The sequence below is a fragment of the Aethalodelphis obliquidens genome, unplaced genomic scaffold (assembly GCF_003676395.1).
Source record: "Aethalodelphis obliquidens isolate GAN/ISIS:26980383/991018 unplaced genomic scaffold, ASM367639v1 scaffold93, whole genome shotgun sequence".
Lineage (NCBI taxonomy): Eukaryota > Metazoa > Chordata > Mammalia > Artiodactyla > Delphinidae > Aethalodelphis > Aethalodelphis obliquidens.
Window position 1 is genome coordinate 1,387,683 of NW_020838037.1, and position 27,163 is coordinate 1,414,845.

The window sequence follows — 27,163 nt, forward strand, 5'->3', positions numbered from 1 at the left end:
ATCCTGCGCGTCCGGAGCCTGTGCTCCACAACGGGAGAGGCCACAACAGTGAGAGGCCTGCGTACCGCAAAAAAAAAAAAAAATTGGTGTTTTCAATAGGAAAAAGATAGTTATTTGTGGGTAATTATATGCTTAAGTAGTATATTGTATAAAAACTATGTGCCCTTGCATAAACAGTATAGCAAAAACTATTGTGCTATACTCTTTAAATTAGTAAAATTACATAGTCTTGTCTAATCTGTGCACTCAGAGTTTACAATTATGTCTGTAAAATTCTAGCTCAGTAGTTCTCAACTGGGGGTGACTTTGGCTCCCAAAAGATACTTGGCAGTGTCTGGAGACATTTTTGGTTGTCAAAACTGGGCAGTGGGGCATGTTGCTACTGGCATGTAATAAGGAGAGACCAGGGATGCCTACATCCTGCAATGCACAGGACAGCCCCCCACAAAAAAGAATGATCCAACCCAAAATGTCAACATTGCTGAGGTTGAGAAACCCTGTCCTAGCCTGACTGAGCACCTCTTCAGCTTTGTTTCAGTTTCAGAATATTAAAACCTCAGATATTTATGTGGGAGTTACTTAAATGGCCCAGAACTTCAACTATGAAACATTACTGTGTAGTATATTGAATATAGAAAGTAATGAAGATTATAGGTATTTTATTCATATGTTTCCATCTGTAAATAACGTGAGTCAGAAAACAATGTAGGGAACATCAGAGATTGTCTAAAGTGGGTCACTTTGAAAAGCAGTTCATTCGTCTAGCTATTGATGCTTTAGATACCACGCACACTTTTTAAGCTTTAGTTAGTTACCCTTTCTTCTTTGACTTCATTGTCTTAGTTTAGACAAAAATTTTCATTTCAGACATGTACTGAAATCTTAATGTAAGTGGTTGAAGCTAGTAAAAATGTTACCAATTTAAAAATGGTCCCCGTAGTCAATGAGCTTGAACTCGGTAAGTGGTAATTTGATTTTTAAAATAGATAATAGCTATTTGGAACTGGGAGTGGGGGTGGGGGGAGAATGTCCTTGTATCCAATAGTAATGATGATGGTGATGAAATAATGATAGTAGCTGTGTGTTTTGAATTAGGGAATCACTGCACACTACCTGACCTAATCTGTAGAAAACTGAGAGTAGTATCTATTATTATTCCTGAATCTGAGGCTTAGAAGTCATACAGTGTGTAAATGGCTAATTTCATATATCATGATGTATTTTGTCTTTGCTCCTCCCTGTGCAACAAAGTATGTATCTTTAGTCCCTTTGGTATTTATTCTGAGACCAAGGGCTTGCTTAATTTGGTGATGTGCCTTCAGTCCCCAGAAGGTACTTCTTCCACAATCCAGGTGATTCTAATGCACACTAAAGTTGAGAATCACTGCACGAGATCACTTTGTATTTTCCCATTTCCAGAGCTGATATGTAGCCTTAGTATATCTCTTCTATTGACAGGTACTACCTTGATTCTGCATTTGGTCCTTGTTAATTTAAGAATGTCTTGAAACCATATGTGACATTTGAGTATGGGTATATAGGGAAAAAATATACTTCTTCTTAGTTACCTTGACTTTGAAATAGTGTTATTTTTCTATAACTGAAATAAATGCTTCTACCATAAAAATAAAATTTGCCTGTACTAATTATGTGAACGTTTATCATTTCAAGTGATGCTCAGTGATGAGGGTTGAGGTTGTGAAGCCTGGAAAAGAGCTTTATCATGGTGAGTGGGGGAAAGGGGCCTAAACATTTGTGTTAGACATTGTGCTATGTGCTTTTTTATACATTATTTTATTTGTTTCTCAAAACAATCCTGAGCTAAGTCATGTTAGCCCTACTTTTATAAGAAAGGAAATAGTGCCTCAGAATACTTGAAAAATGATATGCCAATACTGACCCAAGATTTTAGCATAAGAGCTCTAAGGAGAAGGAGTATTGAAAGTTTGTAGGTGTAATTATAAGTATTGTAGCTTGGTCACTTGCTACTTGTGAAAGTCATTTAATTTACTCTGTGATTTGATTTCCTCATGTGTAAAATGAGCGTAATGATATCTGCTCTGCCTATGCTTCATAGTTCTTTTTTTGTTAATAAAATGGTATTGAAACTATAGGCTATTTTAAAATAGGCTATTTTAAAGGCAAGTTGATATTAGTGTTACATTTAAGATCAATAGATGTTAATTTCCTAGAAGTAAGCATTGAAGATAGCCAATATTATTTATGGATGGAGCATTCTTGGTTACTATAAGTAAGAGACTTAAAAAAAAAAGCATCAGCTTAATATCTTCCAGGGCTTTGGTTGAGGAGCCTTGGGTTTCTTAACCCTGCCCCAGGTATAGATGGATTGGGTTGGGTCACTATAGTAGGAAACTTCATTGCTGCATTTCTGAAGTGGTAGGCACACTGGGAGTGAGTCATTTTGGTTATTTCTGTGTAACAAACCACTCCAAAACAGTGGCTCATGTTGCTTATGATTTTAGAGGCAATTAGGCTGAGCTCAGTTGGGTGGTTCTGATCTTGGCTGGGTTCTCATGGTCAGCTGCAGGTTAGCTAGGCTGTTCAGCTTCTGGGGGTGTTAACTGGATATTGGTTTGGGGTGGAGGGTTGTCTTAGCTCTCCTGATGGTGTTTAATCCTTTAACAGGATTTGTTTTAATGGCGATGGCAGGAGTTCAAGAGCGAAAGAAGTGATTCTCAAAGTGTCTTGAGGTCAAGGCTCAGGACTGGCACTTCACTTCTGCTGCACGATACTGGCCAAAAACAAATCATCGGGTCAGACCAGAGTTGACAGGTGGGGAATCGAGTCCACCTCTTGATATGAGGAGCTGTAAAGTCTTTGCAAAAAATGGGGATACAGAGAGGGGTGAGGAATTGTGTTCATTCTCATAATCTACTACACAGTCATTTTGGTTTGCCTGGGATACTCCTGATTATACCAGTGGTATTGGTAGCTTATCTGGTTTAGCATTTGTCCTAGGTAGAAATACCCCAATATGGGCATTAAATTATATTGTCATCCTGATCATGAGGAACACCTTCATCCCTTTTGTAAGGATGCTGATTTAGAAGAAGAAAGGGGCCATAAATTTGTTTATAAACACTATAGTCTTTGTGATTGAAGAGAATTTTTGCTTAACTTCTTTTTTCTACCTAATTTGTCCATTTTTTATTACTTTGCTTCCTCTTTTTTCTACCTCTTCATGCTTTGTCACTTATATCCTGAAAATAAAAACAGATCATAGTGCTTCCAGAATATTTTGTTTTAAATTGGTAGCTACCTTTCCTACCTCTCCTTAACTTTTTTTTTGTTTTGAAATCAAAATTGTTTTCACTGGGTTGCTCTACATTTGTTTTAACATTATACTTCCCCCCAAATAAATTAATTTTTTAAATACAGGTGACCCATTGAACAATGTGGGGGTTAGGGGCACTGACCCCCCTATGCAGTTGAAAATCTGCATGTAACTTTTGACTCCCTGAAAACTTAACTACTAATAACCTATTCTTGACTGGAAGCCTTACTGATAACATAAACAGTTAGTTAACACATATTTTGCATATGTATTACATTCTGTATTCTTACAATGGAGTAAGCTAGAGAAAAGAAAATGTTATTAAGAAAATCATGAGAAAGAGAAAACACATTTACAGTGCCATAAACAGTGTCTGTTTACAAGATGAATTGTCTGTCTTGGCAGTATCTACATCAATATTGTGTTATATGATACAAAACACAGTAGATGTTATATGTATTACACCAGACATCAAAAATGAATAAAATATGAAAAATTCATTTATTTACAGGTATGATGCTTCATGCATTGATAATAAAGGAGCAGCAGTATGATTGCTTTATGGTAGCCTAGTGTAATCAATATAATTAATTTATGGTAGCCTAGCCTATACACTAATGAATGAATCGTTATAAAATTTTTATGAAATATAGTATACAGTCATATTCATTATAGAGTATTGGAAACATTGTTACATTTAAAAAAATCATTGTGATGATAGGCTGATACTGTTTCTCCAATTATGAGAGAGACATACTGTACAGTAATGTAATACTTTGAAAACAAGTTATAAAATAGCAAGAAAACTAACACATTACTAATCTTATATTAAATATCACTCACCTTATTCCTATATAAGGATAGGCTTTCCACTTATATACAAGTCTTGCACATGATGTTCTACACAGTGAATACTTAGGTGATAATGACTGTGACACAAAAACGTCTCATACAGTTCTTGCTGTACAGTTATTATATTTTCACATGCAGACACACAAACACAACAGATAAGTTTATTAACAGTACAGCATAGTGATTATTTACTATTCATTAAGTGGAAGTGGATCATCATAAAGACCTTCATCCTCATAGTCTTCACCTCGAGTAGGCTGAGGAGGAGGAGGAAGAGAAGGAGTTGATCTTGTGGTGGCAGAGGCAGAAGAGGTGGAGGAGGTAGAAGGAGAGACAGGAGAGGCAGGCACACTCAGTGTAACTTTATGGAAATACATTGTAATTTCTGTCTTTTTTGCTTTTTCATTTCTCTAGAAATGTTTTAACATGGTACCAAACCTTCCACTATCTGCTTTAGTTTTGGTGCCCGTATCAGAATGGTCCATGTTGTAAAAGAAGTCAAATGCAGTCTTGCATAATTGGAACACTTCTACCAGATTATCTAATGTCAATTTGTTTTCTGGCACTGCTTCTGTTATATCTCTTCCTCATCATCTGGTTTGAAAGCACTCATCTTCATCAAGTGGTCTTCTGTTAATTCCTCTGGTTGTGGTGTCTATCAGCTCTTGAGTCTCTCCAAGATCCATATCTTGAAACCCTTCCCTCACCCCCCACCTTTTTTGGTCATGTCCACAATCTCTTTTATGATTTCCTTGATTGGCTCTATCATAAGTCCTGTGATGTCATGTAACACAACTGGACACAGTTTTCTCCAACAGGAATTTACAGTTCCAGGCTTAATGGCTTTCACGGCTTTTTCTAAAATAACCATGACATCTTCAATGGTGTAATCCTTCCAAACTTTCATGATGTTCTGTCAGGGTTCTCTTCCATTGTGTTGATAGTCCTTTCCATAAAGTACCATGTGTAATGAGCCTTAAAGGTCCTTATGACCCCCTGATCTAGAGGCTGAATTAGAGATGTTGTGTTTTGGGGGAAGTAGATCACTTTGATGCCTTTGATGTTGAACTTATGGGGTTCTGGGTGGCCAGGGGCATTGTCCAATAGCAAAATAACTTTAAAAGACAGTCCCTTCCTGACAAGATATTTTCTAATTTCAGGGACAAAGCATCTATGGAACCAGTCCAGAAAAAGGGTTCTCATCGTTCAGACCTTCTTGTTGTACAACTAAAAGCCTGGCAGCTGGTGTTCATCTTTCCTTTTCAAGGCTCAGGTGTTAGCAGCTTTATAGATAAGAGCAGTCCTGATTATAAACCCAATTGTATTTGCATAAAAAGTAGAGTTAGCCTGTCCCTCCCTGCCTTAAATCCTGGTGCTCACTTCTCTTCCTTACTAATAAATATCCTGCATGGAATTTTTTTCCAGAATAGGGCACTTTTGTCTTCATAAAAAACCTGTTCAGGCAGATATCCATTCTCCTCAATGATTTTCTTAATGGTGTCTGGGAACTTGTCTGCTGCCTCTGGTCAGCAGAAGCTGCTTCTCCTATTATATTGGCATTTTTAAAAAGCCAAACCTCTTTCTAAAATTATCAAACTGTGCTGGCATTAAATTCTCCAGCTTTAGATCTTTCACCTTCCTTTTGTTTTAAATTATCATATAATGACTTTGCTTTTTCTTGAATCAAATTAGAGCCTATAGGTATGCCTTTCTTATAGCCACCCTGAACCCATATAAAAGCTGCATTTTCAATATGAGATAAAAAGGTATTTTGCAAAAGTGCAAGGTTTTCACACCTGCTGCTGGAGCTGCAGTGACAGCTTCATGAATCTCCTTTTCCTTTTTTACAATGGTCCTTATGCGGAATTCATTTATCTTGAAATGGTGGGCAATCGCAGCTGCAGACCTTAATCTACTCTTCACATCAAGCAATTCAACTTTTCCTTATAAAGTTATGACTTTTCTCTGCTTCTTGGGAGCATTTCCAGCATCACTAGTGGCATTTTGTATGGGTTCCATGGTGTTATTCAAAGTTGATGGTATTGCACTAAACACGATAAAAAATACACAGGAACTGTGAGAGATCACTTTTAACTGTGGTATGCAATTTACTGGAGAGGTAAACTGCTCATACAGAGATGATTAGCATCACATGGCATTTTAAGCTGATACAACACGAGCTCACCACAATAGCAACAAAAGGTGGCTATGAAATTATTATAGTGTTACAATAAACACTACAGTTAATTTATGCAGTTATTTAATACTGGATTTTTACATTTGTTTACATTTCTTTGGACTATGAATGGTGCCATATATGGTCTATGTGTGTGTAAGTTTTGATAAATTGTAATTTTTTATAATAGATTTTTGTATATTTTGATAGTAAATAATGAAATAGACTAGTACCTACGTATATTTTATGCATGCATGACATATCTTTTTCTTATGTTTTTGATATTTCTAGGCTATGCAGTTCATCTGTGAGTTTTTTCAAATTGTCACAAATCTCCAAAAAGTTTTCCAGTATATTTATTGAAAAAATTTGCACATAAGTGGACAGCTCAAACCTATGCAGTTCGAAGGTTCAACTGTATATAACTTTTGTCAAGGCTTTCTAGTTGCTATCCTTAGACCTGAAGTTGTAACTTCTAAAGCTCCCAGAATATTAAACACCTGTTTCATTTTTTGACCTCTAACTTCTTTTTGACACATGCTGAGCCTTTAGAACATACATATCAGGTGGCATTTTGTGCAGTGCCTTAATTAAAACCCAGATGAGAATTGTCAAAGGTATCACTTTGAAATTTCTCCCCAATGCATATCAAAAAGGATTTAGCTTAAACATAGTGGGAAGAAAACCAAAGAACATATCTTCTTGGGGGAAAAAAAAGAGTTGTTGATTAAATCTCAGGAGATTAATTTACCACTGTAGATAGAAGCATTGAGACCATGCTGAATTGAACTGAGACCAGAAGAAATGAGAAATTGACAATGATTATAAAATTTGAATTTTGATAAATATATTCTGAGAAGAACTTTCTTGATATGAATTTTATCAGGGAAAACCCTTTATTATTTACCATTTATTTTCTGATGTGACCCATTCATCTTTAAAAAATTTTAATAAGTTGAAATATAAAATCCATCTACTCTGGTGTCAATTCCTTTCAAATCTAAATTTCCAGTTCCAACATTTGAATTGAACTATAAACCTGTATTTTCAATTGTTATATGGCATTTCACCATGTATAGTTTGCTGTTTTCTGAAATACATGGTATATGCCAGAATCAAATTCATTAACTCCCTTCTCTCATATCTGTAAATTATCTTCCCTATGCAGTTGGTATTATTTGTACCAGATTGTTTGGTTGGAAATTTTAGTGGTGTCTTCTAATCCTTTGCCTTTTTCAATCTGCTCATGTTGTTAAGTCCTGTATTTTCTTCTTTTGATGGCTCATTCCAACCTCCTTCAATCTCACATGTAGTCTTTGGCATCGTGGCATTTGCAGTCTGTATCTCAGGAGTCTCCTGATTCTCAGTTTGCTTCTATTTAATCCTCCCTGTATGATACTTCCAGAATAGATTTCATAAAGTACTGTGTTCATTATGCCCTGAGAATTAACAGGACGTGAACTAGTGGAAGAAGAGCAGAGCTCTGGAAAGACCATAGGTCCAGTCTCAGCTCCACTTTATCAACTGAGTGATGTGGGGCAGTTGGTGTTTCTTAGTCATGGTTCTTCATCTCTATTACATTGAATATCATGCCCTAACTCTCACTGTGTTTATATTAATAAAATTAATATATGAGAATGCAGTTAGAATTTAGAAATCAGCTTAAAGACATTACACATTTTTCTTCCTTGTAACAAGGATTCCTTCTGAATCAAGTGTAATATCCTCAGATGTTCTTTGCCTACCCTAAGATTGTCTCATACCAACATAAATAGGTTTGTCAATGTTCTTTCCAAATACTCCATGAAGTTTTCTTCCCTTTTCCTTTGATCATGTTGCTTTTACACTTGAACTTTTCAGTTTTTATCCTAGAGTGACAATCAGAAGAGAAAAGCTTTTTCCTATATGGGGACTTAGTCATTTCTACCATTCTCTACCATAATTAAAAATATAAAAATGAATTTCCCTGAATAAAATTGAAATATTTTATCATATAAATTTGGTATCATTTTAACAAGTTGATGTATAGTTGACTTACAGTATTATCTTAGTTTTGGGTATACAACATAGTAATAGTATATAATAGTAATTTGATGTTTTTATAGGCTATACTCCATACAGAGTTATTATAACATATTGACTATATTCCTTGCTCTGTATATTACATCCTTGTAACTTATTTATTTTATACCTAGTAGTTTGCACCTCTTAAAGCCCCTCACCTATTTTGCCCCTCCACCCATCCCTCTCCCCTCTGGTAACCACTGTTCGTTTTCTATATCTGTTTCTGTTTATTTGTTTTATTTTTTTCTCTTTTTAATTGGGGTATAGTTGCTTTACAATGTTGTGTTAGTTTCTGTTGTACAACGAAGTGAAGCAACTATATGTATACGTATATCCCCACCCTCCTGGGAACTCTCTCCCAACCCCACCCCATCCCATCCATCTAGGTCACCACAGAGCACCGAGCTGAGCTCCCTGCGCTATACGGCAGGTCCCCACTAGCTATATGTTTTATACATGGCAGTGCACATACATCAATCCCAATCTCCCAATTCATCCTCCCCTCCCCCCATGTCCACACATCCATTCCCTATATCTGCCCTGCAAATAGGTTCATCTGTACCATTTTTCTAGATTCCACATACATGCGTTAAAATACGACATTTGTTTTTTTCTTCCTGACTTACTTCATTCTGTATGACAGACTCTAGGTCCATCCACCTCATTACAAATAACTCAGTTTTGATCCTTTTTATGGCTAATATTCCATTGTATATATGGGCCACATCTTCTTTATCCATACATCTGTCGATGGACATTTAAGTTGGTTCCATGTCCTGGCTATTGTAAACATTGCAGCAGTGAACGTTGTGGTACATGTCTCTTTTGGAATTATGGTTTTCTCAGGGTATATGCCCAGTAGTGGGATTGCTGGGTCATATGGAAGTTCTATTTTTAGTTTTTTAAGGAAACTCCATACTGTTCTCCATAATGACTGTATAAATTTACATTCCCACCAACAGTGCAAGAGGGTTCCCTTTTCTCCACACCCTCTCCAGCGCTTATTGTTTGTAGATTTTTTGATGATGGCCATTCTGACTGGTGTGAAGTGATACCTCATTGTAGTTTTGATCTGCATTTCTCTAATAATTAGTGATGTTCATCATCTTTTCATGTACCTTTGGCCATCTGTGTGTCTTCATTGGAGAAATGTCTGTTTAGGTCTTCCACCCACTTTTTTATTGTGTTTGCTTTTTTGATTATTGAGCTTCATGAGCTGTTTGTATATTTTGGAGATTAATCCTTTGTCACTTGCTTCGTTTACAAATATTTTCTCCCATTCTGAGGGTTGTCTTTTTATTTCATTTATGCTTTTCTTTGCTGTGCAAAAGCTTTTAAGTTTAATAGATCCCATTTGTTTATTTTTATTTTCATTACTCTAGGTGGTGGGTCAAAAAAGAACTTGCTGTGATTTATGTCAAAGAGTGTTCTTCCTATATTTTCCTCTGAGAGTTTTATAGTGTCCAGTCTTACATTTAGGTCTTTAATCCATTTTGAGTTTATTTTTGTGTATGATGTTAGGGAATGTTCTAATTTCATTCTTTTACATGTAGCGTCCAGTCTTCCCAGCACCGCTTATTAAAGAGACTGACTTTTCTTCATTGTATATCCTTGCCTCCTTTGTCATAGATTAGGTGACCATCGGTGCATGGGTTTATCTCTGGGCTTTCTATCCTGTTCCATTGATTTATATTTCTGTTTCTGTGTCAGTACCATACTCTTGATTACTGTAGCTTTGTAGTATAGTCTGAAGTCAGGGAACCTGATTCCTCCAGCTCTGTTTTTCTTTCTCAAGATTGCTTTGGCTATTCAGGGTCTTTTGTGTTTCCATACATGTTGTAGAATTTTTTGTTCTACTTCTGTGAAAAATGTCATTAGTAATTTGATAAGGATTGCATTGAATCTGCAGATTGCTTTGGGTAATATAGTCATTTTCACAATATTGATTCTTCCAGTCCAAGAACATGGTATATCTCTCCATCTGTTTCTGTCATCTTTGATTTCTTTCATCAGTGTCTTATAGTTTTCTGAGTACAGATCTTTTACTTCCTTAGGTGGGTTTATTCCTAGGTATTTTATTCTTTATGTTGCAATGGAAATGGAATTGTTTCCTTAATTTCTCTTTCTGATATTTCACTGTAAGTGTATAGGAATGCAATCGACTTCTTTGCGTTAATTTTGTATCCTTCAACTTTACCAAACTCATTGATTAGCTCTTGTAGTTTTCGATGGCATCTTTAGAATTCTCTATGTATGTACCATGTCATCTGCAAAGAAAAGAAGTTTTACTTCTTTGGATCTTCTTTGGATTCCTTTTCTTTTTCTTCTTTGTTTGCCATAGCAGGACTTCCAAAATTATGTTGAATAATAGTTGCAAGAGTGGACATCCTTGTCTTATTCCTCATTTTAGAGGAAATGCTTTCAGTTTTTCAACACTGAGAATGATGTTTGCTGTGGGTTTGTCGTATATGGCCTTTATTATGTTGAGGTAGGTTCCCTCTATCCCTATTTTCTGGAGAGTTCTTTTTATCATAAATGGGTGTTGACTTTTGTCAAAAGCTTTTTCTGCATCTATCGAAATGATCATACAGTTTTTATTCTTTAATTTGTTAATATGGTATATCACATTGATTGATTTGTATATATTGAAGAATGCTTGCATCCCTGGGCTAAATCCCACTTGATCATGGCGTATGATCCTTTTAATGTGTTATTGGATTCTGTTTCCTAGTATTTTGTTGAGGAATTTTTTGTTGAGGAATTGCAGAGGAAGGAACACTCCCAAGCTCATTTTCCTCAGCAGTGTTTTGGAAGGGTATGAGGAGGATAGGTGTTAGCTCTTCTCTAAATGTTTGATAGAATTCACCTGTGAAGCCATCTGGTCCAGGACTTTTGTTTGTTGGAAGATTTTTAATTGTAGTTTCAATTTCATTACTTGTGATTGTTCTATTTATATTTTCTATTTCTTCCTGGTTCAGTCTTGGAAGGTTGTCCTTTTCTAAGAATTTGTCCATTTCTTCCAGGTTGTCAATTTTATTGGCATATAGTTGCTTGTAGTAGTCTCTTATCACCTTTTGTATTTCTGTAGTGTCAGTTGTAACTTCTTTTTCATTTCTAATTTTATTGATTTGAGTGCTCTCCCTTTTTTTCTTGATGAGTCTGACTAAAGGTTTATCAATTATGTTTATTTTCCCAAAGAACCAGCTTTTAGTTTCATTGATGTTTGCTATTGTTTTCTTTGTCTCTGTTTCATTTATTTCTGCTCTGATATTTATGATTTCTTTTCTTCTACTAACTTTGGGTTTTGTTTGTTCTTCTTTCTCTAGTTGCTTTAGGTGTAAGGTTAGTTTGTTTATTTGAGATTTTTCTTATTTCTTCAGGTAGGATTTAATTGCTATAAACTTCCCTCTTAGGACTGCTTTTGCTGCATCCCATAGATTTTGGGTTGTCGTGTTTTCATTGTCATTTGTTTCTATGAACTTTTTCATTTCCTCTTTGATTTCTTCAGTGACCTCTTGTTTATTTAGTAGCGTATTGTTTAGCCTCCATGTGTTTGTGTTTTTCACAGTTTTTTTTTTTTTCCTATAATTGATTTCTAATCTTAGTGTTTTGGTTGGAAAAGATGCTTGATACGATTTCAATTTTCTTAAATTTACTGAGGCTTGAATTGTTACCCAAGATGTGATCTATCCTGGAGAATGATCTGTGTGTACTTAAGAAGAAAGTGTATTCTGCTGCTTTCTGATGGAATGTCCTATAAATATCTATTAAGTCTATCTGGTCTATTTCATTTAAAGCTTGTGTTTCCTTACTTATTTTCTGTCTAGATGATCTGTCCATTGGTGTAATTGGGGTGTTAAAGTCCCCCACTATTTTTGCATTACTGTCAATTTCCCCTTTTATGGCTGTTAACATTTGCCTTATGTATTGAAGTGCTTGTATGCTGGGTGCATAAATATTTATAATTATTATGTCTTCTTGGATTGATGCCTTGATTATTATATAGTGTCCTTCCTTATCTCTTGTAATAGTCTTTATTTTAAAGTCTAGTTTATCTGATATGAATACTGCTACTCCAGCTTTCTTTTGATTGCCATTTGCATGGAATATCTTTTTCCATCTCCTCACTTTCAGTTTGTATGTTTCTCTGGGTCTGAAGGTGGGCCTCTCACTGTTGGGGCCTCTCCCGTTGTGGAGCACAGGCTCCGGACGTGCAGGCTCAGCAGCCTTGGCTCACGGGCCCAGCCGCTTCGCGGCATGTGGCATCTTCCCGGACCGGGGCACAAACCCATGTCCTCTGCATCGGCAGGCGGACTCTCAACCACTGCGCCACCAGGGAAGCCCCGGGTCTTTTTTTGTATCCATTCAGCCAGTCTGTGTGTTTTGGTTGGAGCATTTAATCCATTTTCATTCAAGGTAATTATCAATATGTATGCTCCTATTGCCATTTTCTTTATTGTTTGGGGTCTGTTTTGTAGGTCCTTTTCTTCTTCTTGTCTTGTGTTTCCTGCCTAGAGAAGTTCTTTTAGCATTTGTTGTAAAGCTGATTTGGTGGTGCTGAATTCTCTTAGCTTTTGCTTGTCTGTAAAGCTTTTGATTTCTCCATCAAATCCAAATGAGATCCTTGATGGGTAGAGTAGTCTTTGTTGTAGGTTCTTCCCTTTTATTACTTTAAATATATCCTGCCCCTCCCTTCTGGCTTGAAGACTTTCTGCTGAAAAAATAGCTGATAACTTACTGGGATTCCCTTGTATGTTATTTTTTGGTTTTCCCTTGCTGCTTTTAAGGTTTTTTCTTTGAATTTAATTTTTGTTAGTTTGATAAGTATGTGTCTTCGTGTTTTTCTCCTTGGGTTTATCCTGTATGGGACTCTCTGCACTTCCTGGACTTGGGTGACTATTTCCTTTCCCATGTTAGGGAAGATTTCAGTTATAAACTCTTCAAATATTTTCTCAGACCCTTTCTCTTTCTCCTCTTCTTCTCGGACCCCTATAATTCAAATGTTGCTGTATTTAATGTTGTCACAGAGGTCTCCAAGACTGTCCTCATATCTTTTCATTCTTTTTTCATTATTCTGCTTTTTACAGTTATTTCCATCATTCTGTCTGCTGGCTCATTATTTGTTTTTCTGTCTCAGTTATTCCTTTATTGATTTCTTCTAGTGTATTTTTCATTTCATTTATTGTGTTGTTCCTCACTGTTTGTTCTTTAGTTTTTCTACATCCTTGTTAAACATTTCTTGTATTTTCTCAATCTGTGCCTCCATTCTATTTCCCATATCCTGGATCATCTTTAGTATCATTACTCTGAATTCTTTTTCATGTATGTTGCCTATTTCCTCTTCATTTATTTTGTATGTAGGTTTGTACTTTGCTGCTTTGTCTGTAACATGTTTTTCTTTGGTCTCATTTTTTTTTTTTTTTGATGAGTGGGGATGTGTTCCTGTCTTGCAGGATGTTTGGCCTGAGGCATCCAGCATTGGAGTTTGCAGGCAGTTGGGTGGAGCTGGGTCTTGGTATTGAGATGAGGACTTTTGGGAGTCTGCATACTGATTAATATTCCCTGGGACCTGAAGTTCTCTGTTAGTCCAGAGACTTGGACTTTTGATTGTGTTGTTTGCTTTTTTGATTATTGAGCTGCATGAGCTGCTTGTATATTTTGGAAATTAATCCTTTGTCAGTTGCTTCATTTGCAAATATTTTCTCCCATTCTAAGGGTTGTCTTTTCATCTTGTTTATGGTTTCCTTTGCTGTGCAAAAAGCTTTTAAATTTCATTAGGTCTCATTTGTTTATTCTTATCTTATTATTAATATTTCCTTTCTTCTGCTGACTTTGGGCTTTCTTTCTTCCTTTTCTAATTCCATTAGATGGAAAGGATTTGAGATATTTCTTGTTTGTTGAAGTGAGCCTGTATTTGTATAAACTTCCCTCTTAGAACTGCTTCTGCTGTATCCCATAGATTTTGTAAAGTTTTGTTTCTATTTTCATTTTTCTCAAGGTATTTTTTTTAAGTTTTATTTTGTTTTTTTTTTGTTGCCCCATTGGTCTTTTAGTAGCATGTTGCTTAGTCTCCATGTGTTTGTGTCTTTTCCCCAGGTTTCTTCCTGTTATTGATTTTTAGTTTCTAATTATTGTAGTTGGAAAAAAGGCTTGGTATAAATTTCAATCATCTTAAATTTATTGACAACTGCTTTGTAGCCTAGCATATTATCTATTCTGGAGAAAGTTCCATGTGCGTTTGAAAAGAATGTGTATTCTGCTGTTTTCAGATGGAATGTTCAATGGATATGTATTAAGTCCATCTAGTCTAAAATATCATTTAAAGCCACTCTTTCCATATTGATTTTGTTTGGATGATCTATCCATTGATGTAGGTGGATATTTGTATTACTGTCAGTTTCTCCATTTACGTCTGTTAATATTTTCTTTATATTTAGGTGCTCCTAAATTAGGTGCATATATGTTTATGAATGTTATATCCTCTTCTTGAATTGACCCCTGTATCATTATATAATGCCCTTCTTTGTCTTTTGTTTTAAGACTTAAAAAAGTCTGTTTTGTCCAATATGAGTATTACTACCCAGATTTCTTTTCATTTCCTTTTGCATGAAACATTTTTTTTCTGTCCTTTCGCTTTCAGTCTGTATGTGTCTTTAGTTTGAAGTGACTCTCTTGTAGCCAGCATATAGATGGGTCTTGTTTTTTTATCCATTCAGTCACCCTGTGTCTTTTGAATTGAGCATTTAGTCCATTGACATTTAAAGTGATTATTGATAGGTATGTACTTATTGCTATTTTGTTACTTGTGTTCTTGTTGTTTTTGTAGTTCTCTTTTCTTCTTCTTTTAGTGTTTTCCCTGTGGTTTGATGATTTTTTTTTGTTGTATGTTTGGATTCCTTTCTCTTTGTTTTTGTGTATCTATTGTAGGTTTTTGATTTGTGGTTACCATGGGTTCATATATTTTGACCTATAAATATAACTACTTGTTTTAAATAGATAGTCATTTAAGTTCAAACACATTCTAAAAGCTCTATATTTTTTATTTACCCCTCCATGTTTTAGGTTTTGGTGTAATATTTTACATTTTATGTGTATCCTTTAGCTGCTGATTGCAGTTATAGTTGATTTTACAATTTTTGTCTTTTAACCTTGATACTAACTTAAGTGGTTTATCCATTGAATTTCGTATATATTGACATTTATCAGTGAGATTTTTCTTCATATATTTTCTTATTTTTTTGTTTCATAGCCTTTTCTTTTTCACTTAAAGAAGACCCTTTAACATTCTTGTAGGGCTGACTTAGTAATAATAAACTCTTTTTTTTTTTTTTTTGCTTTTCTGGGAACTCTTTCTCTCTCCTTCAATTCTGAATGATAACCTTGCCTGGTAGAGTATCCTTGGTTGTAGGTTTTTTTCCTTTCAGCACTTTAAATATGTCATGCCTCTCCCTCCTGGCCTGCAAAGTTTCTGCTGAAAAATCAACTGATACCCTTATGGGAATTCCCTTGTATGTGACTCTTTGTTTTTCTCTTGCTGCCATTAAATTCTGTCTTTATTTTTAACTTTTGCCTTTTTAATTATGATATGTCTTTTTGTGGATCTCTTTGAATTCATGTTGTTTGGGACTCTCTGTGCTTTGTGGCCTTGGATATCTGTTTTCTTCTTCAGGTTAGAAAAGTTTTTAGCCATAATGTCATCAAATACCTTTTCTGCCCCTTTCTCTCTCTCTTCTCCTTCTGCGTACCCTATAATGCAAATATTTGTAACTTGATTCTGTCCTAGAGGTTCCTTAAACTATCCTAATTAATTTGTCTTCTCTATGCCATTCTGATTGGATGATTTCCACTATTCTGTCTCCCAGGTTTCTTACGTGTTCTTCTGTTTCACCTAATCTGCTGTTAATTCCTTCTAGTGTACTTTTACTTTCAGTTTTTGTATTTTTCAGTTATGATTGGTTCTTTTTTATATTTTCTAGTTCTTTGATGAAGTTCTCACTGTGTTCTTCTATTGTTTTCCCAAATTCAGTAAGCATTTTTGTTACTACTGCTATGAAGTCTTTATCAGGTAAATTACCTATCTCCATTTCATTATGTTCCCTCCCACCCCCAGGGTTTTATCTTGTTCTTTCCTTTGGAACATATTCCTCTGTCTCTCATTTTGTTTGACGTTCTCTATTTTTATCCATGAAATTAGGCAAAACAGTTACCTATCCTGGTCCAGAAGGTATGTCCTTGTGTGAGAGCATCCTCATGTGGTTTGTAGCTGCCCAGTGGTTTTGGTTAGAGACTTGGATCTGAAGCATGGATTGTCTTTCCCAGGGTGTACTGGCAACCAGTGGTTTGGTGGAGGGTAGGTCTGCAGTTTGAGGGGCTAGAGCTCAAGTCTGGTGCAAACAGGGGCTTCTCTCAGGGTCAGTGGTGGTCTCTGACTTGGCTGGGGGCAGGCCAGGGCCCAAGAGGCTGGAGCCATAGTTCTGATCTAGTTCCACTTCTCCTCAGGGTGATGGTGGTCTACACCTTGGCAGGAAGCAGTGCCACAGCAGGACAGCCTGTAGTAGGTTGGTGTGGGCTGAGGGCATGCTGGGGTGGTCCTGGCAGGCTGGCTAGAGCACCAATCTGCTGCCTTTGTGCTGGGACTCAGAGCAAGCAAGTCTGTATGCATGTTCTTCAAGAGCAGAGTCTTGGTTTCCTACAACCATCTGGTAAGCCCCACTGGTTTTCAAACCAGCCAAGGAGGTTCATCCTACCTAGGGAGGATCCCTGAGCCCATTATATCCCCCTCTTCTTCTGGGTCACCAAACATGAGTGTGGGTCCTGACTAGATTTCTTCTCCTCCCTTCCTTCCATACTCTGTCTGGTTCTTTCTTTATAACATTGGTTGTAGAAGAGCCATTCTGCTAGTCCTCTGGTCGTTCTCAAAGAGAATTACTCTATATGTAATTGTAATTTAGATGAGTTTGTAGAGGAAGGTGAGCTCAGGGTCTTCCTACTCTGCCATCTTGATTGATATTGAAAATCAGTATCTTTATGTCTTCCAAAGTCTTCCTGGGTACCTTTTGAATAAAAATGTTAATATAAAATGAACATCAATCTGCCCAGCTTATAATTCATTCCCCACTAATTTGAGCACTGTTTCCAAACCATAGGTGTGGGCCCTGGTAGCCAAGTGTCTGTTCTGTGATTCTTTTCCTTTGGCTGCACAATACACACTGCAGTAGGAGTGGACTTGGCTTGGCCTTGCATTCGCTGAGGTAACCATACCATTTGGATGATTCTCTTTCCCATTAAAGATGATTTGGTTTTCAAACCAGCCAAGGAGGTTCATCCTACCTAGGGAGGATCCCAGATCTAATGTTTCTTTTAATGATTCTGCAAATGACAGAATGACAAATGTTTCAATTCATACATATTTGCTATGTATTCTGGTGCCCTCCTATGGGATTTGGGATCAGTTGTTTCGTTTAGAGTCCTCTTTGCTCCCCATGCTTTTTCCAGATCGTTGCTTCTTCATTCTTTTATTAAAAAAAAAAATGCATCTTTGAAACTAATCCACTGACCAAAACCCAGTGTCGTTCTCTTTTCATTACTCTTCTCTGTCACATTCACTGACTCATTTTCTCTCTACACTTGATTGTTCTAGGAACTTTCCAGGTAACTTTGGTGTCTAGGTGGAGAATCCCTGAAAGCTTTGACCACTGAGTTCTGTGTCCTCATAACCAGTTCCACCTCTTCCACTTCACCTCAAGCACCCATTCTGTCCCACAATATTCTTCTGGGCTAAGCCACCCTGTTCCTCCATGATAATGAATTCAAACACCAGCTCAGTGAGTACAATTCCAAAACCTCCCAGCTTGCTGCAAGTTCTTTTTCATTCTCAGGACTTGTAGTCCAGTGCCCTTTCCAATTTCTCCTCTCTCATCTGTTCTTTCCCAGCTCATATTCTATGACCACCATTTCATTCTTGTTCCCAGGCAGATTGGTGTTACTTTAAATTCACAGCCCCATCTTGGCTCTCAACAGCACTTGACAATATTGCTTTGGTTCTTTAGAATGCATGCTCTTCCATTCTTCAAAACCATGTGCTGTGGGTTGAACTGTGTCTCTCAAAGATATGTTGAAGTCCTGACAGGTACTTGCGAATGTAACATTTTTGGGAAGTAGAGTGTTTGCAGATATAATCAAGTTAAGATGAGGTTATATTGGATTAAGGTGGACCCTAAATCCAATGACTGATGTCTTTATGAGAGTGCAAGATTTGGAGATGAGAATACACATAGGGAAAGACATGTGACGATGGAGGCAGAGAGTGGAGTGATGCAGCTATAAACCAAGGAACACCCTTGTTGGTAACTATCAGAAGCTAGGAGAAAGGCATGGAACAGATTCTCTTTCAACCTCCAGAAAGAAGTAGTCCTGTTGACACCCTGATGTCAGACTTCTGGATTCCTGAATTGTGAGAGAATAAATTTTTGTTGTATGAAGTCACCAGCTTGTGATTACTTGTTAAAGCAGCCCTAGAAAACTAATACACATGATTTCAAGAGGTTTCTCACAGGAAAGCTTGGACCTTCCTTTGCCTCTCCCTTTATGTTCAGTGGATAACCTTAACTTTAAGGAATTAGAAGCCACCAGACAGTAACTTATTGAACTTCTGGACACCAGAGTTACATATCTACACTTATTCTTTTCCTAATTTTCTTCCTTTTAGAACAAGGACAGTATGATCATATATCAAGCAGTGATTAAGGGTCCAGGGTCTGTAATAAGAATATTTGATTTTAAATTTAGATTCTCCAATTGCCAACTCTATAATTTTGGATAAAATATCTAATTTCTCAGTGACTCATATTCTTTTTATGTAGAATGGTTAATACTTCACAGGGTTGTTGTAAAGATTAAATCCTAAATATCAGAATTAACTGTCATATAGTACTCAGTAAAGGCCAGTTATTATATTTAATTATTGAACCTATGAAATTGTTATAAGTAAAAAGTGCTTAAATATTGGCAATTCTGTATAGTTCAGCATATCATTTCAATAAACAGTCCAGAGGTAGTCTGAACTTTTATTAAAAGAGAATATTTTCTTGTATCCTCTTGGTGTTGATCTCATTCCTTCCGCTTTTTCAGACACACACAAGCTATCTCTTTTCCTGTATTTTCAACCTCAGTCTTTATATATGCTACTTTGCATCATTACATAAATGTGCTCTACTCTCTACCATTTAAAATTAATACATGGGCTTCCCTGGTGGCGCAGAGGTTGAGAGTCTGCTTGCTGATGCAGGGGATGCGGGTTCGTGCCCTGGTTCAGGAAGATCCCACATGCCATGGAGCGGCTGGGCCCGTGAGCCATGGCCGCTGAGCCTGCGCGTCCGGAGCCTGTGCTCCGCAATGCGAGAGGCCACAACAGTGAGAGGCCACAACAGTGAGAGGCCCGTGTACCACAATAAATAAATAAATAAATAAATACAATTAATACATAAAAGTGACTGAATAAATGAATAATTTCTAGATGTCCATCTCCCCTCAATGCCTTTCACAGCCAAAGCTTTCTGACTTTTTCCTTTCTGACTCTGCCTGACTCAACTCCCCATTCTTTATCTCACTTGAGCTTTCAATATTATCCAAACCAGGTGACCACTCCTTTCTTACATTCTTTTTTTTAAATATAAACTTATATATTTACTTATTTATTTTTGGCTGCACTTGGTCTTTGTTGCTGTGCGCAGGCTTTCTCTAGTTGCAGTGCATGGGCTTGTCATTGTGGTGGCTTCTCTTGTTGTGGAGCATGGCCTCTAAGCACATGCACCTCAGTAGTTGTGGCTCGTGGGCTCTAGAGAACAGACTCAGTAGTTGTGGAGCATGGGCTTAGTTGCTCTGTGGCATGTGGGATCTTCCCAGACCAGAGATAGAACCCACGTCCCCTGCATTGGCAGGCAGATGCTTAACCACTGTGCCACCAGGGAAGTCCCCTTTCTTCCATTCTTCATTTGGCTTCTCTGGTCACACTCTTGATTCACTGTTCTATATCTGACCATTGCTTTTCTCTGTCTTTTGCCAGTTCCTGGCATCTTTTCCCATCTTTTAAATGTCAAATTTTTTAAGACTCAGCACTATGATCTTTTTATTCTACATCAGTGGTTCTCAAAGTGTAGCCCCTGAGCCAGCAGCATCAATATTACTTGTGAAACTGTTAGAAATATTTACAAATTTTGGGGCCCTGCACTCAGACCTACTATACTTACCAGGGTTCTCCAGGAAACCAAGACCAACAGGGTATGTATTTTTTTAAAGAATTCGCTCATGCAATTGTGGAGACTGGCAAGTCCAGAATTTCTAGTGCAGGGGCAGGTGAGAAACTCAGGCAGGAATTGATGCGTCAGTCTTGAGATAGAATTTCTTCTCTGGGGAATCTCAGTTTTTGCCCTTAAGGCCTTTCAACTGATTGGATGAGGCCCACTCATTTTATTGAGGGTTATTTCCCTTACTTAAAGTCAACTGATTATAGATGTTGACAACATCCAGAAAATACCTTCACAGAAACCCCCACATTAGTGTTTGATTAAATAACAGGTACTAGAGCCTAGCCAAGTTGACATATAAAACTAATCATCACACCCACTGAATCAGGACCTCTGGGGTGGGGTCCAGCAATCTGTGTTTTAAATAAGTTCTTCAGGTGATTCTCATGTGCAGTAAAGTTTGGAAGCTACAGGTCTATATTTTCTACCCAGATGCTCAGACATTTCAATGTCTTCAATTACTATCTATTGAATATATACTGACTCTCAAAGTTCAATCTCTTGCCCAGATTTCTCCTCTGTTCTGTTCAGATGTTTCACAGACACCTCAAATTCAGTGCATCTAAAATTGAACTCTTGATCTACTGCAAACCTGGTCTTCCTCAACTGTTCAAGAGGTCAACAAATAATAACACCCTCCTCCTAGGAGTTCAAGCTAGAAACTTGGCATTTTTCTTTGAGTAAACCCTGTTTTTCACACAGAAGTCCAATCAATCACAGTTGTCTTATAGATTTTACCTCTAAATAATTTTTCATTCTGTTCCCTTCTTTCCATTTCTGCTGTCACCATACTATCCCAAACCCATCACTGTTTCACTTGGATTAATGCACTACTCCTTCCAATCATTCATTCTCCTTGTAGATGTTTTGATTTGTTTTGATGCAGATCTGGGCATTACTTAATAATAGGTGATATACATCTGTTACACCTATGCTTGTACTATTTAGGATACCTTTGGGTACAGTTAAAGAAAAGACCAACTCTAAATGGCTCAAACTATAAGGGAATTTATGATTTCACAAAACAAAGTCCAAGGTTAGATGATTCCAGAGCTGTTTAGTTTGGCAGTTCATCAGCATTATGAAGGACCAACTTCTGTCTGTCTCTCGGGGGACTACTGTAGTCTCATTGTAGGATGTAGTGTTTATTGTAGCCTCACTAATGTGTATTTCACAGACTGCATGACTGTTAGTGGCTGCCTCATGTGTTGGAAACAGGACCATGGAGGCAATGTGTGCAAGGACCAGTGAGGCCAAGGTTTAGATTAATTCTCTATGTGCATACTGAAATCACCAAAAATAGTGATACGAATGTAGGTAAAGAGATGGGCAGAAAGTCAGGGACTAAAATCTCTAATGAATGAGAAATGACCAGGAATATGGTAGATGACTGCAATAAATGGAAATAATAGATGTAAGGCAAGTCCTTCAACGGAGCTGGATTTTTAGAAAGAAGAGAGGAATAATGATCTGGCAGCAGCAATAAGGAGCAAGGATAGCATGTATCACCTTCAGATCCAATAGGAGAAAAGAAAGAGACTTCTTTTGAGAGGGCTTCAGAGGAAACTATGTCCTTAGGAGGCATCCAGTTTTTTAAGTGAAAGTTAAGGGACAAAATCATAGCCACAGAGGGAAGTTGGAAAATGAGTTTTGTGCCCAGATAAAAATCAAGAATTCAGGTTCAGTTATTCTTGAAGGAGAAAATAGATGATGTGGAAGAACAGCAATCTTTGCTGTAAGTATCATCTCCCCCAGTGTTACTATTTTATTTGTTAGCAGGATTTAGGAAGATATAATGTAGGTTGTTCTTAGCATTTGGCATTGTAATTGTACTTTTAGGGCAAAGGTCCCTAATAGGTATTCATGAATGGATTCCAGGTGTACCTCAGCCCTGAGGATGGTGGTGAATGGCCTCAAACTAGGGGTTGTCTTGTCAGGGACACTTCTGAGAGCAAGTCCCATAGTTCCCTCTGATTTACCTGGTACCTGTTGCTCTGCCCCTAGTGCAGGGCCAAGGGGCCAAGGATTGTCCTCTGGATATCCATTTTAGTAGCCAACTGAAGAATGTGCCACTGCCCATTATGAACAAGGGACACCTAAATCTGCAGGAGGCATGCTCAAGGGTCACTGTACCTCACCCAAGGTTTTGCCGTGGTATCTGTGGGTGGGAAGTGGAGAAGGGAGAGAGACTTTACAAAGCAGAGCTCTTGGCTGTAGCAGCAAAGAATCTCTGTCCTTATATATATTTGGCAGATTCTTCCATCCCTTTGTGTCACATATACTCTTTAATGGCATCCAAGTGAGCTTCAGGGTGACTGCTCCAATAAAGCATGTGCATTCATCAAAATTTCATCATTTTAAAATAATTCATACAAAAAGTTTTATTGGATTCAAATCTATTCACATTTATCAAGAACTTTCAACATTATATTTGTTGACAAAGGGAAGATTTGTTGTATCCTTTAAATATAATTTTATTTGTTGTAAATTTTTGAATGGTTGTAAAAATGGTTTAAACTTTTTAAAAAAATCACTAGTACAAATAGCGTTTCTTGTTGATGTCAACCATTAAGGATTTAAAGAGGTTGTCTCTCCTTTGTTGAGAATTGTGGGTAGGCATTTAAGTATACAACCTGATTTAAAACAAAAGGTATGGCTACAGAACTAAGCTCATGTTTCACAGTAAATTTATTTGGAAAATATCTGATTTGAAAGCATGGACAGATTTATTCACTAATGCTTTGTATTCTTATTTCTTATCAATTATGTAATATAGAAAAAAATAGAGTTAAGGTTTTTCACCAAGTCCCACATAAATGCCTCTAAATAGCTTCCAGTTTACTCCAAGTGGGCTGCTAAAATGTTAGTGCTTAAAAAAATTTTTATTGAAATATCATTGATTTACAATGTTGTGTTAGTTTCAGGTGTACAGCAAAGTGATTCAATTATACATATATATATATATATATTCCCTTTTTATAGTTCCTTTCATTATAAGTTATTATAAGATACTAAGTATAGTTCCCTGTGTATACAATTGGTCCTTGTTGGTTATCTATTTCATATATAGTAGTGTTTATATTTTAATCACAGACTCCTAATTTATCCTTCCCTCCCTTTCCCCTTTGGTAACTATCAGTTTGTTTTCTATATCTGTGAGTCTATTTCTGTTTTGTAAATAAGTTCATTTGTATCATATTTTTTAGATTCCACATATAAACAATATAATATGATATTTATCTTTGGCTTACTTAGTATGATAATTTCTTAGTCCATCCATGTCAATGCATATAGCATTATTTCACTTTTTTATGGCTGAGTAATATTCCATTGTATATATACAACATCTTCTTTATACATTCATCTGTTGATAGACACTTACGTTGCTTCCATGTCTTGGCTATTGTAAATAGTGCTGCTATGAACATTGGGTGCACAAAAACGCAACAGGGTAGAAAGCCCAGAAATAAACCTACACACCTATGGTCAACTAATCTATGACAAAGGAGGCAAGAATATACAATGGAGAAAAGACAGTCTCTTCAATAAGTAGTGTTGGGAAAACTGGACAGCTACATATAAAAGAATAAAATTAGAACATTCTCTAGCATCATGAACAAAACTTAACTCAAAATGGATTAACGACCTGAATGTAAAGCCAGATACTATAAAGCTCCTAGAGGAAAATGTAGGCAGAATACTCTTTGACATAAATCACAGCAATATTCTTTTGGATTTGTTTCCTAGAGTAATGGAAATAAAAACAAAAATAAACAAATGGGACCTAATTAAACTTAAAAGCTTTTGCACAGCAAAGGTAACCATAAACAAAATGAAAAGACAAGCTACAGAATGGGAGAAAATATTTAAAACAATGTGACCGACAAGGGATTAATCTCCAAAATATACAAACATCTTATACAGCTCAATATTGAAAAAACAACTCAATCAAAAAATGGGCAGAAGATCTAAATAGACATTTATTCAGAGAAGACATACAGATGGCCAAAAAGCACATGAAAACATGCTCAGCATCACTAATTATTAGAGAAATACAAATCGAAACTACAGTGAGGTATCACCTCACACTGGTCAGAATGGCCATCATCAAAAAGTCTACAAATAAATGCTGGAGAGGGTGTGGAGAAAAAGGAAACATTCCCATTGTTGGTACAGCTATTATGGAGAGCAGTATGGAGGTCCCTTAAAAAAAAAGAATAGAGCTACCATATGTTCCTGCAATCCCATTCCTGGGCATATATGTCTGGAGAAAACCATAATTCGATAAAATTTTAGCACTTTTGATGTGGGCCAAGATGTGAAAGACTGCTTTAGTAAGAGTAACGCTTCAGTTTAACCAAACTGGTATTGGTAATATCTGTCTTCTCTACTTGTTAAAATACACATTAATAAATTGTGTGTGTGTTTTCTAAACATTCCCAGATAGTTTGAGTTACTACCAGGTAAAGTCATGCTTTTCTGTCCTGAAAGAAAGAGGAATCTGGCATCTTTTGCTACTGTGATATACGTACTGGTACCAGAAATATGAAAAATTCTGACTAACAGGCATTTTTGTTTTGTATGTCAGAATTCATGTCCTCTTCCTGGGTTTATAGATTTTCTTCTAGAAATCACTACGTTTCCCATCTTCACAGTCCAAGGAAGGTTGACTTGACCACAAGCTCTAGGAGTGGGGTATGATGTGTGCAAGCCTATCCCTATATTCCATTCTCTTGCTACAAGGTTGGTTCAGAGACAGGCAGATAACTCATTCAGAGCCAATGAAACAGAAGAAGGTATTTGTTGAAACTTCTAAGAAAGAAACGTTCACTCTTCCCCTTGACATCTTAGCTTCCCATGGAGATGAGATATCTGGAAATGTATAAAACCATTTTGCTATATTGAGTGGCACAGTTGGCAAGTCTCTGTATAGAGCTTATCAGGGAAGATGTAAATGAGACGGTAAAGTTGAGCCCTTGATGAGATCACTTGAACTGTTGAATCAAACCTCTCCTGATGTTGAGGCTAATTCTGAATTTTCAATTTTATGAATCAGCAAATTTCTCCCTGTTCTGTGCTTTCCTAGATTCTGCATTTGTCTATTTGGCATACATTCATCGCAGGGTCAATTTGTGGCCTCTCTGACTAGGTAGAGACTGCTCCTCTCAGGACTAGCCAATTCTTAGAGATAGCCTGCAGCATGCATTTCATATGCAAACCAACCAATCTTGAGTCTATATGCCCCAGCCACTCCCTTTATCAAACTATAACAAACCAATATTTCCTCAGCCTTAAATCAACCCAGGACCAAGTATGCAATATTTTTTTTCACATCTTTATTGGAGTATAAATGCTTTACAATGTTGTGTTAGTTTCTACTGTACAACAAAGTGAATCAGCTGTATGTATACATATATCCCCATATTTATTAGACAACTTTCTTCTCTTACACCCTTCTCTCCCTCATTTCCTCCCCCTTTTTCTTTCCCTCCATTCAATATTTATGAAGTGTTCCTGAGCACCTGTGCTGGCACAAATGTTACAAAATTGTATGAGACAGTTCCTACCCTTGAATGTGTAGCAATGAATACATTTGGAGTAGACAGATGATAAGTAATCTGATAGAAGCATGTACAAGATTTAGTGGGGCCTGAGGAAGGGAGTGATCAGTTTTTCTTAAGAGTGGTATTCAGGAAGTTTCCTAAAAGGAGTGGGTACTAGGTAGATTTTGTTACCAAAGGCAAAAACAGAGCAGAGTAGAGCTTTCAGTCAGAGGGTACTGCATGGACAAAGACTCAGAAGATTAACTCTTGTCATGCTTAGGTGTGGACAAGTGATTTTCTATGGCTGGAGCACGGGATGTGGCACTTGGTATGGTGCAAAATTTAATGGCACACCAAAAAACTAAGTAATAGATAAATTTATTTTAATGCAGTATTTTTTTTTTTTAATTCATGCAGGGCTTCCCTGGTGGCACAGTGGTTAAGAATCCGCCTGCCAATGCAGGGGACACAGGTTTGAGCTCTGGTCCGGGAAGATCCCACATGCCGTGAAGCAACTAAGCCCATGTGCCCCAACTACTGAGCCTGTGCTCTAGAACCTGAGAGCCACAACTACTGAGCCCGTATGCTGCACCTACTGAAGCCCGTGTGCCTAGAACCTGTGCTCCACAACAAGAGAAGCTACCACAATGAGAAGCCCACGCACCGCAACGAAGAGTAGCCCCCGCTCACCACAACTAGAGAAAGCCTGCGCACAGCGATGAAGACCCAACACAGCCAAAAATAAAATAAATTAATTTTAAAAATAATTTTTAAAAATTCATGCAAAACTCTTGATAAACAAAATATGAAATTTTGAAAACTTAAAAATTGACATAGTAAAACAAATGGTACCTTGCTACCTTGCAAAAGAAGTTTCAGTAAGCTGAAGTTAATTAAAAATTATTGAAGATGTTTACTTATTTTAAAA

General features: G+C 36.9%; 1 long non-coding RNA gene across 2 annotated transcripts; it reads left to right on the plus strand.

Moving 5' to 3' along the window:
• Positions 1-32: 32 nt before the first annotated feature.
• On the plus strand, positions 33-26,703 carry LOC113614277 (uncharacterized). Of its 2 annotated transcripts, none has more exons than XR_003430564.1 (3): positions 33-1,726; positions 2,647-2,865; positions 26,653-26,667. It is a non-coding gene; the product is annotated as an uncharacterized LOC113614277 (long non-coding RNA). The 2 variants fall into 2 exon arrangements; XR_003430563.1 differs by having other exon boundaries at positions 36-1,726; positions 2,647-2,793; positions 26,653-26,703.
• The last annotated feature ends 460 nt before the right edge of the window (positions 26,704-27,163 follow it).